Genomic DNA, 17,985 nt, shown 5'->3' on the forward strand with positions numbered 1-17,985 from the left:
ATAACTAAAATAGTTAAGGAAGTGATAGGCAACAAGAAAAATTCATTCAGGAAATGGAAAAAGGACAAAACTGAGGGGAACTGGAAAGAGCACAGGAAGTATCAAAAAGAATGTCACCGAGTAGTTTGAAAAGCCAAAAGAGAGTATGAAGAGAGGCTAGCCAGGGAAGCACGAAATTTCAAACCGTTCTTTAGATATGTTAAAGGGAAGCAACCGGCTAGAGAGGAGGTAGGACTGCTGGATGACAGAGACAGGAAGGGAATGATGAAGGAGGAGAAAGAAGTGTCAGAAAGACTTAACATGTTATTTTCGTCTGTATTTACAAACGAAGACACATCCAACATACCGGAACTTGAGCAATTCTTCAATGGAAATCAAGCAGAAAAATTAACATCCATGAAAGTGAGCCTAGAAGATGTACGCAGGCAGATAGAAAAACTAAAAACTGACAAATCCTCAGATCTGGACGGAATCCATCCAAGGGTTCTGAAGGAATTAAAGGAGGAGATAGCGGAACTACTGCAGCAAATTTGCAATCTATCCCTGAAAACAGGCATGACCCCGGAGGACTGGAAGATAACAACGTTATGCCCATCTTTAAAAAGGGATCAAGAGGTGACCCGGGAAACTACAGACCAGTGAGTCTGACCTCAGTTACAGGGAATGGGGAAAAGAAAACATCGATGAACATTTTGAAAGAAACGAACTTCTGATAACCAGCCAACATGGTTTCTGCAAGGGGAGATCGTGCCTAACGAACTTATTGCACTTCTTTGAAGGAATTAACAAACGGATGGACAAAGGAGACCCCATAGACATCATATATCTAGATTTCCAAAAAGCCTTTGACAAGGTGCCCCATAAACGCCTACTCCGGAAACTGAAGAACCATGGGGTGGAAGGATGGATCAGAAACTGATTGGCGAATAGGAAGCAAGTTAAGGAGTTAAGGGCCACTATTCGGACTGGAGGAGGGTCACGAGTGAGGTTCTGCAGGGCTCGGTGCTCTGGCCGCTGCTATTTAATATATTCATAAATGATCTAGAAACAGGGACGAAGTGTGAGATAATAAAATTTGCGGCTGACACCAAACTATTTAGTGGAGCTCGGACTAAAGAGGATTGCGAAGAATTGCAAACGAACTTGAACAAACTTGGGGAATGGGCGATGAGATGGCAGATGAAGTTCAACGTTGAGAAATGTAAAGTATTACATGTGGGAAAAGAAACCCGAGGTACAACTATATGATGGGAGGGATGTTATTGAATGAGAGTACCCAAGAAAGGGACTTGGGGGTAATGGTGGACATGACAATGAAGCCGACGGCACAGTGCGCAGCGGCCGCTAAGAAGGCAAACAGAATGCTAGGCATAATCAAGAAGGGTATTACAACCAGAACAAAATAAGTTATCCTGCCATTGTATCGGGCGATGGTGCGTCCACATCTGGAGTACTGCGTCCAATATTGGTCGCCGTACCTTAAGAAGGATATGGCGATACTCGATAGGGTTCAGAGGAGAGCGACACAAACCTTTCATATGCTGAGAGATTGGAAAAACTGGGACTCTTGTCCCTGGAGAAGAGGAGACTTAGAGGGGATATGATAGAGATTTACAAACATGAAGGGCATAGAGAGAGTAGAGAGGGACAGATTCTTCAAACTTTCAAAAAATAAAAGAACAAGAGGGCATTCGGAAAAGTTGAAAGGGGACAGATTCAAAATGAATGCTAGGAAGTTCTTCTTTACCCAACGTGTGGTGGACACCTGGAATGCGCTTCCAGAGGGCCTAATAGGGCAGAGTACAGTATTGGGGTTTGTCACAACCCCAGCCTTAGAGCTAAGCTTGTGCCAGATAGATCTCCTCAAGACCCAGGCCTTAACCTTAAGAGGGCTGACCAATATAGCAGCTCCCACTCAGACAGACAAGTAGGCTCTGAGTTCAGATTGAACAACCAAGATCCAGAACCCTGGGGGGAGGAGGAATATTGGGAGAACAGCCAAGAGCAACAGGAGGTGCCCTGTAGAAAGGAACAGCCTAGGAGGCAGGCTCCTAGCTCAGGGAGCTCACAGCTGTTGAGTCTAATTAAGACTCAAAGGAAAACTCAGCAGAAGCAGCAGGTTGCCCTTCCCCCTCCCAAGTTAGGGCATGGCCAGCTCAGTGCTTTAGAAGCTGAGCTGAGGAAGACCAAATCAGTCTACCCTGGGCCAGCCCTGGAAGGAGTCTCGAGGGACTGGGCTCCTGAATTGCAACAGAGCAATGAAATTGAAATGGTGGATGCAACAACCGTCCCTGAGGCAGATCAGACAGCCAGCACTGATCCCATAGAGGCTATGGACACTTCCATGGAACCAGAGGAAATCTACATGGATCAGAGCTAAGTTGGATTTCCTTGCTGTTTTGTTTGTTTTTGAATCTTGTTTTCTTTTGGGCTGTCTGGAAGCACAAGTCCAGTGCAGACTGTGTGAGCAGTGCTAGGCTCACTGCTGAACTTGGTGCCTTATTTGTGGGACACTGAAGGAAGTTTGTTTTTTGCATTCTCTTTTCTTTTGGACTGTTGGAATGAGACTCTGTTGCTGAAGTATGAAAGGGATAGTAGTGGGGAGAATTCACTGAAGATCCTCGGGTTGGGATTGTGGGGCCATTTTTGGCAAGTTTGTGATAGTGGATTCGACTACTCCCCTCCCCCACCAGCTGGTTAAGTTGGCTGGGGAAGGCCTGTTAAAAGCCAGGCCTAATCAGCAAGTGCTAAGAGACCTTAAGAACTATAGTGAAGAACTAGTATAAAGGCTGGGCCGTTTTTGTAGCTCTTATTTTTCCCTTTTTGAATGGTGGGGTCTGTAAGAAAGAGCTGCAACAGAACTGCAAGAAAGGTGTGGGCTTTTTTGCCAGTCCCAAATTTTCTGTTTATGTTTGATTTTGAATCCGTAGCCCAAATTCTTGCAGTTTGCTATTTGGGAAATAAAGTTGGACTCAGTTTTGTTGAAAAGCTTTATTGTGCCTGACATTTTTTATTGTTTTACTCATAAGAACCAGCAGGACCTTCAACCTCTTTTGAAGGCACGTTATGGACGGTGTTTGCTGAGCCCTGGTCGGGAGCCAGTTGCAATACCCGGCACCGGCAGGCTCACAGGTTCAAGAAAGGATTGGACAATTTCCTGCTGGAAAAGGGGATAGAGGGGTTTAGATAGAGGATTACTGAACAGGTCCTGGACCTGTTGGGCCGCCGCGTGAGCAGACTGCTGGGCACGATGGACCTCAGGTCTGACCCAGCAGAGGCATTGCTTATGTTCGTATGTTCCATGTATCGATAGTGGTTCGCTTCATATCGGAGTGCAAGCAGGATGGTATGAAGAGGAGCCGAGTGGTGGCCACATTAGCCACATCAGTTTTTTCACCCAGGCGTTGGGGATGGAAAATCCCACCAAGGCTTTTGTGGTGTGCAGAATGATGAAGAGGTGGGAGTGGCTTCAGAGATCGCAACCCGACAGCCAGTTGCCCATCACGGAGGCACATTTGGGGCAACTGCTGGGGGTTTTGCATAGCGTTTGCCTGTCAGATTTCAAAGCACGGCTATTTAAATGTGCCTTCGCCTTGGCCTTCCGTGGGGCGTTTAGGGTGGGTGAGTTAGTACCCAATTCTAGAACCCCGGGTGAAGGGCGGCCTGCTTCTAGCTAACATTCAGTATATGTCCAACTCAGTTACAGTACTGGTGCCCCAATCCAAGATGGACCAGTTAGCAAAAGGTGTGCTCATCACTTTAGGCACACGCAAAGGGGTAGTCACGTGCTCTGTGTTCAACCTGCAGGCATACATGGTCCGTAGACCCGCAGCCCCGGGGTTCCTCCTAATTCATGAGAATAACTCTCCCCTGTCCCGGAGTTTGTAAGAGTATTGCAGCTATGCATGGATAGATTGGGGGTGGGAAATCTCAGGTTCAGGTCACACTAATTTATAATCAGGGTGGCTACAGCCGCAGCAGCCAGGGGCCTCTCTCATCAGCAGATTAGGGACATCGGCCGATGGAAGTCCAATGCATATAGGCGATATATTAGACTTGAAACCCTGTCCCCATGCCCATAATATTTGGCCTGATGTTTACCATACTGTCTGCCCTCTCCTTACAGGTGTGTTGGGAGGCCAAAGGCAGATCTGGATTTGCGGGCACTCGTTCATCCATTGGGCACAATGAAGAGCAAAGGCAAGGCCTTTGGGTGAGAATTTGGGTCTGCCACAGACACAGGCTGCCATAGTTTGGTTAAGGTCATGGGGACTGATGCCGACCATTCTCTGGGTGCCGAGGTCTCACTCGCCTCCGTTTGCCCTCCTCTTGCATGTAGCGGGAAATGATTTGACCTCTACCAACAGCGTGCTGTTGACAAAGAAGATACAAACTGATGTAATGGCCATAGCTGGTCTTATGCCCAATACGGTGCTCATTTGGACCCACATCATTCTGTGGCTGTTATGGAGGGGGACTAGGTCACACCAAGCAATCGAAAGGACACAGAAGAAAATTAACAAGTGGATGGGCGGGTTCATGCAAAAGATAGGGGGATGGGCTACTGGAGGACATTTGCACAGGGGTGTATAGACCCGACGGCATACATCTTTCTGACATTGGTCTGGACATATATCTCAGCACCTTACAGGACGCTTGAGAAGCCCTGTTACAAGGCGCGTGGCACAGCCATAGGCTATGTGGAAAACCGGGATAAGCGAGGCGGGGCAATTAAACGCATCACACACCAGCACTGGGGTGAGAGCAGAAAGGGGTAGCGCATAGCACTGAACGAAGCAGCTGAGGGGAACAAGCAAGATGCATGTCTCCCTTCTTGGATAGCAGGGAGGCCTATTGACACTGGCATGTAATAGGCCCCTTCCTTATACGGGAAAGGGGATGGCCGGCACGGAGGGGCGGCTTGAACGACACCCCCCTCCCCTGACAGGCGGTTGCTAACTGCGTCTTCTGCTGAACCTCGGACAAGACGTCGAGTAGATGTGATGTCAAGCAAAGGTATGATGTACAAGGATCTGATTAGTGGACAGTTGTATGCTTTGCAGTTAATTGTTTGTTGTTGCATTGATATGTTGATGTTGATGTTGATGTTAATGGATCTATTGCTGCGGCCTTTATTTATTCCAATTGTTAATAAACAACTCTTCTTCAATAATGCAGAGGTGTACATGTGGTGAACTGAACAGAGGAAAGGAAGGGGTGAAAGGGGATATACCAATAGGGGAGGCAACTAGTGCCGAGTGCCACTTTTGAGACATCTAATAACTCAATTTTGAAAATGACCACTTGGACATTTTGACTAGTAAGACATGCAAGTGCCGGTTTATGGCATCTTTTGGACATCTATCTTTTTTTAATGAGCCCCAAAGTCTCACTGCATAAAATGGGACCTGAGCTAAATAAACACATCTGAAAGGTAGCAACTTCCCCCTCTTTGCTAAATTTGTTTATTCCAGAATCTTCTAAATCCAAAATTCACAAAAGTAGGATGCACACATCTAAAACTGTAGTTTACGAAATATACATGAATTCCATACTTCAGAAAGGGAATGAATACCTGCTACTCAAGGTCACATTGCTAATTCCTTAGTGATTTCTGTCCTTCCTGATTGTCCAACTGAAAATGGATATCAGACTCTGTGACAACATGGTGCAATAAAAGTACAATAATCCCTTCATGCTAAAACAGGAGTAGAGTGGAACAGGTAGAAGCGAATCACTTGTTTACTCTTTCAAGAAATACAAAAATGAGGGAACATACAACGAAACTGCTAAGTAGTAAATTTCATACAAATCAGATACAATATTTCTTCAATCAAAGTGTAATTACACTCTGGAATTCTTTACCAGAGATGGTTAAAGCAGTTAGTTTAGCAGGGTTTAAAAAAGGTTTGATGGAAGATACATTTAATATGGGACGGCATCAAATGTAACTCTGTGAGAGAAGACAATGAATTTCTGAACCTGGTTTTCTGCTATAAATTGCAATAGTTATTTATTTCTCGAATAGGGAAAAGCTTGTTTATATAATAGTAATTTCCATCAGGAGGACCTCTGTGTATATCAGTGTCCCAAACTCTACACTGTAGATAGAGTAAATGGTAATGTAAACTATTTTCTCTATTTTGAAAGTGCACATACTGTATGCTACTGGGTTAGTTAATGTTTCCAAAGACTGCATCTCTTTAATAGGGATAGTTGAGTATTCCATGCTTTATTAAAACCTAACCCACGCTTTTACAAAGGTGCACTAAGCATTTTTACGTGTGTGCTAAAGGCTAACGCGTCCATAGACTAACATGCATGCATTAGCGTTTAGCTCGTGGTTAGCGTGTGCTAATATTTATAGTGCGCTAAAACGTTTAGCGCACCTATGTAAAAGGAGCTCTAAGAAAATGAGCAAAAAACTTGTCACATTATACTCCTCTTTATAGAGATTCCAAGTTTTCCGCAAACATCTGAAAACCTGGCTTTTCTCAAAAAAATGTAAGTCTCCCGCCAACTTAGGAATCAAGGAATCTCTTATATCTTGGCATCCCAAGTCCTGTAAATTTTCTTCCCACTTCTACCTCTAACCCTCTGTTGTAGTTCCTTCCTATTTCTCCTACTGTAAACCGCGTCGAGCTCTACGAACGTGGAGATGATGCGGTATACAAACCTAAGGATTAGATTAGATTAGATTCCAATTCCATGTCTACCTCAGTTCAAACCAAAGTTGATATATACAGGGAGGGCCACGGAAAAGTAGCCCGCTTCTGGCGATAGTATGGCGAGATAAACGAGCCATTTCCAAACCAGACTCTGAATACAACGCTTAGCTGGTGGTTTTGTTCCTGGCACATAGCCTTCCACAATCACTATTTGCTGTTCCAGGGAGAACACCATCTTTCTGGCGCCGGTATTGGAGGCGGGCTACTATTCCATGGCCCACCCTGTATAACTTTACCAGCTGAACAAATAGCAGTAAAATAAGCCACAGCACATTAAAGTGTCATTAAACATTTTAACATTTCCTTTCTTACTCTGTGTAAAACTGTCAACAAATGCAGACCAGCACAAAGTATGGCTTTAAAATATTCCCCGCCCCCTTTTTAACAAAACCGTGAAAGTGGTTTTTAGTGCCAGCTGCATGCCGAATGATGTGCGCTGCTCTGATGCTCATGGCAGCTCTATGTGCATCGGATCGGTGCAAAGTATTCAGCGCACTGGCCGGAGCTAAAAACTGCTTTTGCAGCTTTGTAAAAGGGGGGTTAATGGTATGTTGCAAGTATTTGCTTCAGAAATGTCCAAGTTCTTTGAGATGAACAGAACATACTTTTTCGATCTTTAATCCATCAACTGTTGACCATATTTACCTCCTTTTTTAGATCGGTGCACTAAGATTTTTAGCATGGGTGCATGTTAGCCTACGAATGTGTTAGTGGTTAGCGCAAATATTGATTTAGCGCGAACTAAATCCATGCTAAAACACTTAGCATGCCTTTGTAAAAGAGGGACTTAATACTTTAAGAATCTTTATTTTGAACACATTGAATCCTTGTTGAAATTTGCAGGATTTAAGAAACTGTATGGTACAGTATGGGAATGTGTTTTCCAGGAAAAGTAGCATAAAATCTGTTTTCTCTTTTGGGATCTTCCCAGGTATTTGTGACTCAGATTGGCCACTCTTGGAAATATGATACTGGGTTTAACGGATGTACATTCTGTCCGAATATGGCAGCACTTTTGTTCTTATGTTCATAAATTTATGCACCTTTTGTGTATGTAAATTTAAATAATAATGCGATCTATGTGTACATATGTAAATTTATTCCAATAAAAAGTATCACCAGCAACTTTATTAATAACTATAATAATTACTTAAATTTTACATTGGAATTGTATATAATATAATAAACACCAAAGTTCATTCAATTCCATGGCAGTATCACGGCCTTAGTTATAATAAAATAATGAAATTTAGGATGACCTCAACCAACGATAAAGGTTCTAGGTATAAAAAGGAAATTTACCTTTGACATGTCCAATCACTGATACCTGATATTAAATTAAGCCATCCTTTACTCAAATAATAATAATTTAATTTTTTTCATATGCGTTTTCTACTGTTCCTTTCAGGTCTTAGCAGAATAATATAGCACTTAGGGAAAAAGATACAGCCCAAAAGTCCAGCACTGGAGGCCAGGATAGCAAATACTTCCACCGCTACCATATATTTGCCCTTAGTGCTCAGATATGTTGGGATGAAAGAGATCCAGACATTGCAAAACACCAGCATGCTGAAAGTGATGTACTTGGCCTCATTGAACCTGTCAGGTAGATTCCTTGCTAGGAAAGCTACGATGAAGCTGATGCCAGCCAAAAAGCCCAGGTAACCCAGAACACAATAAAATGCAACTATTGAACCTTCATTACATTCAATTAATATTGTTCCAATTTCTGATCTCATATTAAGATATGGGAATGGAGGAACAGTGCTCAACCAGACAAGACACACAGCAGTTTGAATAAGGGAACAGGAAAGGACTATAGAAACTGAAATCCTGGTACCCATCCATTTTCGAAGCTTGCTTCCAGGTTTGGTGGCATGAAAGGCCAGGACTACAGTGATGGTCTTTGCCAATATGGAGGAGAGAGCAATGGAGAACATGATCCCAAAGGCAATCTGTCGGAGGATACAAGTCAATTTGTCAGGATGGCCAATGAATACCAAGGAGCAGAGGAAGCAGAGCATGAGGGAGATGAGAAGAATGTAACTGAGTTCCCGGTTGTTGGCTTTCACTATCGGGGTGTCTTTGTAATGAATGAAGAGCCCCAAAATAACAACATTAATGAGAAATAAGAAAAGACAAATGAAAGTCAACGTTAACCCCACAGGTTCTTCATAAGATAGGAAAATTATCACTTTTGGGATGCAGGCATCTCTCTTTTGATTGGGCCATTGGTCCTCTGGGCATTTTGTACAGGTGTCCATATCTGAGAATGAAAAAATATTATCCTATTATGTCATAAATAGCATCAGTTATATGACAGCAAATGAACAGCAAATGAACACTTTTCATTATTATAAGGCATGTTTCAGAATGAGAGACTGCAGAAATATTAAACGTGTAATAGACAATGAGCTTACTGCTTATGCAATCATGTACTGTATCTCTAAGAGGTACTTGAAATGTATTGAAAAAAGCACCCCAGTGCACAAATAAAAATCTCAGATCGGGAAATTATTCCTGCTAGGGGATTCCATCATTGGAGGCATTAAATTTGGAACAAAGGTGAAGGAGCCCAAAATTGTATTTATTTGAAGGATTTATATTCCATGCAATCAGTAAGTTTCTAGGTAGATTACAGTACTACATATATAATTTAAGATGGGAAATAAAATTTTCAGGGGTAACAAGTATAGGGTGGGATGAGATATAAAGGAATATAATCACATTAGAGACAAGACAAAGTACAATTAGCTAAGTAATTTCAACTCTCAGGTTAAGGTTCTAGCTCTATAGCCTAACCCTTCATTTCTGCTTAGTGATTTTCCATCACCAATGAATAGGTGGTATAGGCATCTTTAAATAGATATATTTTCACTGAGGTTCTAAATGCCTTAAGATATCAACTGAATTTGTTCTGAGAGCAGGTTCTACCTCTGGGGACCCTTAATGTAAAAAAATAGAGTTCCTGCATTCTTCAAGGTGGATTTTTTTCAGTGGAGGGTATGTCAAAGAAGTTAGTTTTTGAGGACTATAGTGGTCGAGTAGGTTGATGGCTATATAGTGTGGATGCCAGTAAAGGAGATAACATACCCATCATGCTTTGACAACCAGAATCACTGTTTCACTGTATATCAGATGCAATACTCTATTGGCAAACAGTATAAATACATCAATGTTGGTGTGATATGCTCATGTCATGGGATATTATGAATCAACCCGGCTACAGTAATTTGTACAGATTGCAGAGTTTTTGGGTGTTTGGGGGAACTCCCATTAGTAAGCATTGCATTAGTCAAAGAGAGGTATGATGGTGCTTTGGACAACAAGTCTGAAATTCTCATCAGATAATACTCACTTCAGGGGTTTGATAATTTTCAGTTCAAAAAGATTTTCTTAAGTACATGAGGGAGATGGTTTTTCATTTTAGATCAGGGTCAAGGATTACTCTGAGAAATTCCAAGGTATTAGTCAGTTGGATCTCAATATTTCTGATAAAATGCCTTCCAGAATCCTCAACTACCAGGAGTGCCAGACAAATACTATAATTCTGATGGCATTATCCACCTGGAAACAAATTATTACATTACATTACATTAGGGATTTCTATTCCGTCATTACCTTGAGGTTCAAAGCGGCTTACAAAAGATTAATAAAACGGGGGTTACAATGGGAGAACTATTGATTAACTAGAGAGGTAAGTAATAGATCTTTTAACATTTCTCGGGTTGTTAAGGGTAAGGCGGCTTGCAAAAGAATTAAAAGGGGGTAACAATGGAAGCACTATTGTTACTAGTGAAGTAAAGAGTAGATCAAGTGTCAATTTTAGAGTTATTAAGAGTGCGTGATGTTATGGCTGCTTCAGGAATTTCTTGAAAAGTATAGTTTTTATTTCTTTTCTGAATGTCTTGTAGTCTGGGGTGGTCGTCAGAAGGTTGGAGATCTGGTTGTCCAGTCTTGTGGCTTAAGTGGCTAGGAGGCCGTTGTGTACTTTTGATCGTTTTACTTCCTTGATCGGGGGAGGTATGAATGGGGAGTGTGTTTTTCTGTGTCTGGCAGTGGATGCTTGGATGAGGCGGTTGTTCAGGTAAGATGGGCTGTCTCCATTTAGGGTTTTAAATAACATGCAGTAGAATTTAAATTGTATTCTTTCTTGGATTGGTAGCCAATGTGAGTTGATGTAGCTTCTGTGAAAATGGTCATGTTTTCTCAATGAGTAGATGAGTCTCAAAGCTGTATTTTGGATTGTTTGAAGTTGTCTAGTCATAGTAACAAGGCATGGAAGGAAGAGGATGTTGTAGTAGTCCAGCAGACCTAGAATTACGGATTGTACTATAAGTTGGAATTGTGTTCTTTCAAAGAATTTCCGGACTAGTCTCAGATTTCTCATGATTGCGAAGAATTTCTGTATTGTTTTATTTATTTGCGGTTACATGGTGCTGCATCTGTCTATGGTCATGCCAAGTAGTTTTATGATGGTTTGTATTAGATAGTTGATTGAGTTGAGTTCTAAATTGGTTATGGTTTGGACTTTGTCATTTTCGAGGAGGATGAATTTGGTTTTGTCTAGGTTGAGTTTAAGTTTGTGATCTTTCATCCAGGTCGTGACTGTTTCTAGTGTTTGGTGTAGTGTGTTTGTTATGGTGGGTTTAGGCTGATCATATGGTATGAGGATGGTAATGTCATCTGCATAACTATAGGTGGTTATGCCTAGATTGTCCAGATGTGTTCCTAGAGAAGCAGTGTATAGGTTGAAGAGGGTAGGGGATAGTGGGGATCCTTGTGGTACGCCGCAGGGGTTTGACCAAGGTTCTGATTTTTTTTATTTTTTTTATTTTACACTGTAGGTTCTGGATTTTAGGAAGCCTTCAAACCAAGAGTATACTTTATCTTAGATAACTATTGCATCCATGATCTGTAGAAGGATGTTGTGATCAACTAGGTCGAATGCTGCAGTTAGGTCCAGTTGTATGAGAAGCATTTTTCTCCCTGTGCTAAGGTGTTGTCTGATTGTGTCCATTAGGGAGCCTAGAAGTGTCTCTGTGCTGAAGTTAGTTCTGAAGCCTGATTGCATGGGGTGGAGTAGGTTATGGTCATCTAGGTAGTTGGTGAGGAGTTTGGCTACTAGGCCTTCTGTAATTTTGAGGTATAGCGGTATTGAGGCAATAGGTCTGAAGTTGGATGGGTGGTCTGGTGGTTCTTTTGGGTCTTTTTGGATTGGGGTGATGACGATTTTGCTGAGGTCAGTAGGGAAAATGCCATCTGTGAGCGTGGATTGAATCCATTGTAGAAGGATGGTACAGAATTTTACACTGGAGGTAGGAGATATGAAGGGCAGTGGTTGAGGTCACAGGAGGCATGGCTGTATTTTTTGTAGAGTTTATTGAGTTCGGACCATTGTATGTTGGGGAACTGAGACCATGTTCTGTCTGCTGCAGTTGACTCTTTTTCTGAGAGGTGAATTGTGATTGCGTTTTGATGGGGTGGGGTAAGATTGAGGGTGGCTCTGGCATTGGTAATTTTGTTCTTGAAGTGTTCTGCTAAGAGGATAGCTGAGGGGGGAGGGGTGTTGTTGGTGGTTGTGTAGGGTTTGGATTGGAGAAAAGTGAATGAAATCTCTCTTCACAAAAGTGGTCACAAAGATGATGCAGGAAACTACAAGAAAATAAGCCTTACTGGAAAAATAATGGAAGTGTTGCTGAAGGAAAAATATAGTGAATTTCCTAGACTCTATTGGGTTACAAGATCCATAGACAATTTGGTTACAGATAGGTTGGGGAGAGCTTCATGAGGAGCTCCAGTAATTTGAAAAATTAGGATAGTGCTAGCAGACGTTTAAGGTCTACATCCTGATAACTGAAAGCTGGCTTAAAGATAATGATGCAGTCACATTAGGCATGACATGCGTCCCAGGCTATGAAGCCTTAGCATGCTCTCATACAGAAAAAAAGGATGAGGAGTAGCAGTCATTTTAAAATAAAAACATCATACCAAGACTGATAGACCTTATCACACTAAATGGCATTGAATGCCTCACCTTCTCCACTGGTCATACCAGAAGCCACACCTTTTCCCTGATCTATAGAGCCCCAAGCTTCCCATGAATGCCCTAGATGATTTCACAACAGTCATAAGAACATAAGAATAGCCTTACTGGTTAGTATAATGGTCCATCAAGCCCAGTAGCCCGTTCTCACGGTGGTCAAGCCAGGACCCTAGTACTTGGCCAAAACTCAAGGAGTAGCAACATTCCATGCTATTGATCCAAGGCAAGCAGTAGCTTTCCCCATGTCTTTCTCAATAACAGACTATGGACTTTTCCTCCAGTCATCATCAAGTTAGTTATCTCCCACCAATGAATCACCATCCTTGATGACTTCAACTTTAGAAACTACCACAACTTTATAAACTATCACAACCAGAACACTAGCGAACTTCATTACAAGACCATACTATCAGAACCCCAGGCCTTTGTTGACAGACAGAATGCCCTCTCCCCTTACCAAGCTAGGTTCAGAAAATTTCATAGCAAAGAAACAGTCCTAGCGGACATTATTGATGACTGATGGAACATACTAGACAAAGGAAATGATGGGCTACTGATCCTTCTAGACCTCAATGCTGCCTTCAGTACCATTGATCACTCCACCTCAATACCAACAATCACCCCTGCCTCCTCACCAGACTTGCAAATATTGTAATCAAAAATTGAGCACTCCAATGGTTCTCATCATTCCTGAGCCATAGTACCCAAAGTGTACTACTAACATATACTCTATTACATTTCATTACATTAGTGATTTTTATTCCGCCTTTACCTTGCGGTACTCTATCACAACCTAAACCAATAAAATATGGAGTACCTCAGAGCACCCTCCTTTCCCCTCTGCTATTCAACCTCTACATCAAATCAATGATAAACATCACCTTAAAATACCAAATAAAGTTCCACTCATTTTCCGTTGACAACTGTCCCTACTGCAAGGCTCAAACCAAGATGCTCAAGTCTCCAAACTGCATAACTGCCTCTCAGAAATAAAAGACTGGATGATCCAAAATAAGATGCAAAAAAATGTGGCAAAAAATAAGTTTCTCTGGATATGGAGAGGAACTCCAAACTCGCCTGCTCATTAATCTCTTGGAAATTAGCCACCTTGATGACCAAGGGCAAAGTATGTAGCCTAGGGGTGATCCTTGATGGCAATCTTTCACTCTCTGACCATATCTCCCATATAGTACCTGCTTCATTTTACTACTTCTGGCAGCTATGGAAAATATCAGAAGATACTTCACAGAACCAGACTTCTCTCAGCTACTCTATGCCTTCATCCTCTCCGTTATGGGCCACTGGAATGCACTCCTAAATGGGATCACTAAAAAATCCTCCATCAACTACAATGATTGCAAATTGCTTCCATCCAACTCCTAAAGAATCTCTGCAAATGAGACCCAATCACCCTGACATTGCGTTCTGCCCACTGGCTGCTGATTGACAAATGATATATATATAAAGTTCTAGTAATGGTCTACAAACGCTTATAGAACATGGTACCAGCCTATAGGGCCTCCAAAATTCTACCCATTGCCCCAAACTCACTACTTCGCTTGCAAGAGGAAAAGCAATTATATAGAAACATAGAAAAATGATGGCAGATAGAAGCCAAATGGACCATCTAGTCTGCCCATTATCACTTTCTCTCTCCGAGATATCGCACGTGCCTATTCCAAGCCCTTTTGAATTCAGCCACAGTCTCTGTCTCCACCACCTCTTCTGGGTGACTGTTCCATGCATCTACCACTCTTTCCGTAAAAAAGTATTTTCTCAGATTACTGTGGGCCTATCACCTCTTAAGTTCATCCTAAGCCTTCTGATTGCAGTTTCCTTTCAAGTGAAAGAGACTCAACTCATGTGCATTTACATTACATAGGTATTTAAACATCTCTATCATATCTCCCCTCTCCCACCTTTCCTCCAAAGTATACAGATTGAGATCTTTAAGTCTGTCGCCATACATCTTATGATGAAGACCACATACCATTTTAGTAGCCTTCCTCTGGACCGACAGCACCCTTCACTTTGAGAATGCCCAGGAAAGTTTTTGCTGCACCCCTAGAACAAAATACCTATATACATTAGATCACTAGAAGGTCTACGGAATTGCAGGAAGGCAATAAAAGCTCACCTCTTCCCCTGGCCCTTTAAGAGAGTACATCTATCCAACTTCGCAGATCTTCTGACAAAGGGCCCTGACCTTCCTTTGTCTCGAATCTCAAATGCTGATGTAATTCAACCTATCATACCTTGTTCTGTCATTTAATATTCTACCACTCTATAACATACTATTCACCATCTTTGTCCTACTATACTATATGCCATGTTTGCCATTTAAGGTTTGCCATTCCTTGTCTTCTATGCTACCTTTCATCAGGCACATTTGCTCTACAATTTTTTCCAAATTGTATCATACTATATTAGCCATGCTTTGTGATACTGTGTTTACCGTGCTATGTTTTGCTGAAATATGCTCACCATGCTGTCTCACCATACCATGTTTTGTCATATTATGTTTCTACCATGCTTTGTTAACTAGGTTTTGCTATTTTGTCAGACAATGTTTACCATACTATGTCTGAGAGTGTGGTGCAGTAGTTGCAACTGCAGCCTTGGCACCATGACTTTGTGGGTTCAAACCTACACTGCTCTTTGTGACAATGGATGTGTCACCTGATCCCCCTTTGCCTCAGGTACATTAGATAGATTGTGAGCCCACCAGGATAGACAGGGATAAATGCTTGAGTTCCTCAATTAATTCATGTAAGCCATTCGGAGCTCCCCTGGGAGAATAGTATAGAAAATTGAATAAATAAAATAAAGATAGTACTGGGTAGACTTCTACAGTCAATGGTCCAGAAATATCAAAGAAAAATGCAATTTATTTTAATCATGAATTTATAATGCTTTTAACTATTGGGGAAACTGGATGGACTTTTCAGGTCTTTATCTGCTTTCATTTACAATGTATGAGTGCTTTCCAAAGATTCCATATATCTTACACAATAGGAATGTGATTAGTTTTGCTAGTGATATCCAGTTCATATTTTTAGATTAGACATAGGGTATTCCAACTAGGGCATACGAAAACCCATTTTATATAGACCACTGAGATTTCAAGATAGATGTCCAGATCAGGACCTTCTCAATTCTAGGAAAGTTTTTGAAAACCAAAGAAGAAGCAGAATGATCCTGGTCTTCAATCAAACCACAGTTTAACAGCAACCAATGTAGAATATACAGAATGTCATCTAAACATGCAGTGGACTCGACATGGGCTATTAAAGTGTGATTTAATTTGAAGACCAGGCTCACTCTGCTTCTTCTTTGAATTCCCCGGCATGGGCTATTAAAGTGTGATTTAATTTGAAGACCAGGCTCACTCTGCTTCTTCTTTGAATTCCCCGGGACTTGTGCAGAGTAGAATTTCTCTGTTGCTTTGTTCAAAGTTTTTGCAAAAGCAGGAGTGCATATCTTTTCGCTGGCCTATGTTGAATCTTCAATAAAGACTGAATATAAGCCTGAAAGTAAATAAAAAGTGCCCAAGATCATGACACATTATAACATGAAATCTCTCACCAGTATGGATGGAGATCTCTCCCTCTGGACAGGGGATACATTCATAGCAGCAAATGGGCTCTCCCTCTCTGGTTAATTTCCTGAACCCAGGAAGGCAACTCAGGCTACATCTGGACTGTGGTGGTATCTAATGATTGAGAAAAAAAATATGAATTACTTGAGACATAAGAACATAAGAATAGCCTTACTGGGTCAGACCAATGTTCTTTCAAGCCCAGTAGCATTAACTTTGGGACAGTGCTGTGAACAAGACTTCCCTGTGAACTTCTAAAAGCTAAGTTACTCAGAATTTCATATTCTGCTCTTTTCACTGTTTTTCAGCATTATATCTGCTTAATTTCTCTTCTTCTCTTCTGTGTTTCTTACTAAAAAAAAATAAACGCTTCTTTTTCCTGTGTTAAATCTAATTTCCTGTACCTCTTCATAGGAATCAGGGTAAGACTTATAGTCCCATCCACCCCAGGGATCACTGCTCATATATAGAGACCCAAATATTCAGGACTACTCAAATCAAGTCATTTCACAACCAATCAAGATGACCTTTATTCTATGCAATCACTGTGGTGCTTTAATTCCAAGACACACTAATTGGAGGCTTAAGGCTTGCCCCATCTGTCTTCAACTTGCTAGTATTAAGGAGGAGCTCTGCAAACTTAAACAGGAATTGAATACAATTAAAGCAGCTTCCATCGCTCCACAAAATCATACCAACTTACCACCTCTACCTCAAAGAATAAAACAGCCAAGGAATAAATGGGTCATATTAGGCTCAGGAAGACTGCGACATATAACACAGAAACATCCACCTTCACAAATATTACCTCTACATAATTCCTTCGCTCCACTAGTGCACTGCAATACTCAAGAAAACAAGGGAGGTGGGACTGGAACCAATGAAGGTAACTCAAGAGAACAAGCACACCCTAAGCACAAATAAAAAAGCCCAAAACAGAAAACTATTACTGTTGGGGGATTCCATCATCAGAGGCATTAATCTTGGAACACAAGGCGAGGAGACCAAAATAGTGAAATGTCTTCCATGATCCTCGGCTACCAGGAGTTCCAGGCAAATATTGACTATAATTAAGGAAGAAACTAAGAATTTTAACACTGATGTTGTTATCCATCTGGGAACAAATGACCTGGCCAACAACTCCATACTTGCAGCACCGAAAGCTTTTCGGGAGCTTGGTGAGGGCGTGAAACCTTTTGTAAAGACTTTAGCTTTTTCTGAAATACTGCCTGCATATGGAAAGGGAGAGCAAAGAGTGAAAAACACAGAGGACTTTACTAGGTGGCTCAAAGACTGGTGTCATTAAGAAGGATTTAGGTACATAGGAGATGGGGAAATACATGGAAGGACAAGAAGCTATATTGCACTGATGGGCTACATATTACTACAGCAGGAAAAAGAAACCTTGTGGAGAAATTTAGACAATATGGGGCTCATAATTTAAAAAAAAAAGTCTAAAAAGTGGCCTAAATGGGTACTTGGACGTATCTAAAACCAGCTTAGGCCTTTCCCCTGCCTCTAAACACATAGAACAAAAATAGAAGTTTTTAGAGGAGGGGAAACGGTGGGAGGTGGGCCGGCCTACAACTAGACATACAGCAGGTATAACAGCC

The 17,985-nt window shown here is 41.6% G+C and overlaps 1 pseudogene; it reads right to left on the bottom strand.

Moving 5' to 3' along the window:
- Positions 1 to 8,026: 8,026 nt before the first annotated feature.
- Positions 8,027 to 17,985, bottom strand: part of LOC117346288 — a 51,183-nt pseudogene continuing 41,224 nt past the window's right edge.

Source organism: Geotrypetes seraphini, chromosome 12 (assembly GCF_902459505.1).
Source record: "Geotrypetes seraphini chromosome 12, aGeoSer1.1, whole genome shotgun sequence".
NCBI classification, from domain to species: Eukaryota; Metazoa; Chordata; class Amphibia; order Gymnophiona; family Dermophiidae; genus Geotrypetes; species Geotrypetes seraphini.